Source organism: Galeopterus variegatus, unplaced genomic scaffold (genome assembly GCF_000696425.1).
Source record: "Galeopterus variegatus unplaced genomic scaffold, G_variegatus-3.0.2 Scaffold665, whole genome shotgun sequence".
NCBI lineage: Eukaryota > Metazoa > Chordata > Mammalia > Dermoptera > Cynocephalidae > Galeopterus > Galeopterus variegatus.
This window is the reverse complement of record NW_007726776.1, coordinates 567,221-567,993: the sequence shown is the minus strand read 5'-3', so window position 1 is coordinate 567,993 and position 773 is coordinate 567,221.

The window sequence follows — 773 nt, the reverse complement described above, 5'->3', positions numbered from 1 at the left end:
CAAAGTCCAGGGAACACATCTTGTGAGGGTCTTCTTGGTGGTGGCTTTATAGCAATGTAGCAGTCTCACACGGCGGAAAAAAGCAGAGCCGGAAAATGTTTTTTAAAAATTATTCTACTTTTTATTATGGCAAAATTTACACCACAAAATTTGGCACTTTAACCATACAACTCATTGGCAAGAATTACATTCACAATGTTGAATGTTGTCCATTCCTTGGTATACAGACAGAGAATGAAAAATATAGGGCCGACCCTGTAGTGCACTCGGGAGAGTGCGGCACTGGGAGTGCAGCGTCGCTCCCACCGCGGGTTTGGATCCTATATAGGAATGGCCAGTGCGCTCACTGGCTGAGCGCGGTGGGGGCGACACCACACCAAGGGTTGCGATCCCCTTACCGGTCACGAAAAAGACGAAAAAATAAAAAAATAAAATAAAAATATATGTTAACACAAAAACGTATACATGAATGTTCATAGCAGCATTATTCATAACAGCCAAAAAGTGGAAACAATTCAAATGCCCATCAACTGATGAATGGATAATCAAAATGTGGTATATCCATATAATGGAATATTATTCAACCATAAAAAGGAATGAAGTACTGATATATGCTCCATCATGGATGAACCTGGAAAACATTATGCTAACTAAAAAAAGCCAGGTCTCAGGGCCGGCCCGGTGGCGCACTGGATAGTGCGCCGCTTGGGAAGCGCGGCGGCGCTCCCGTCCGAGGGTTCGGATCCCACGTGCAGACCGGCTCCCGCTCACTG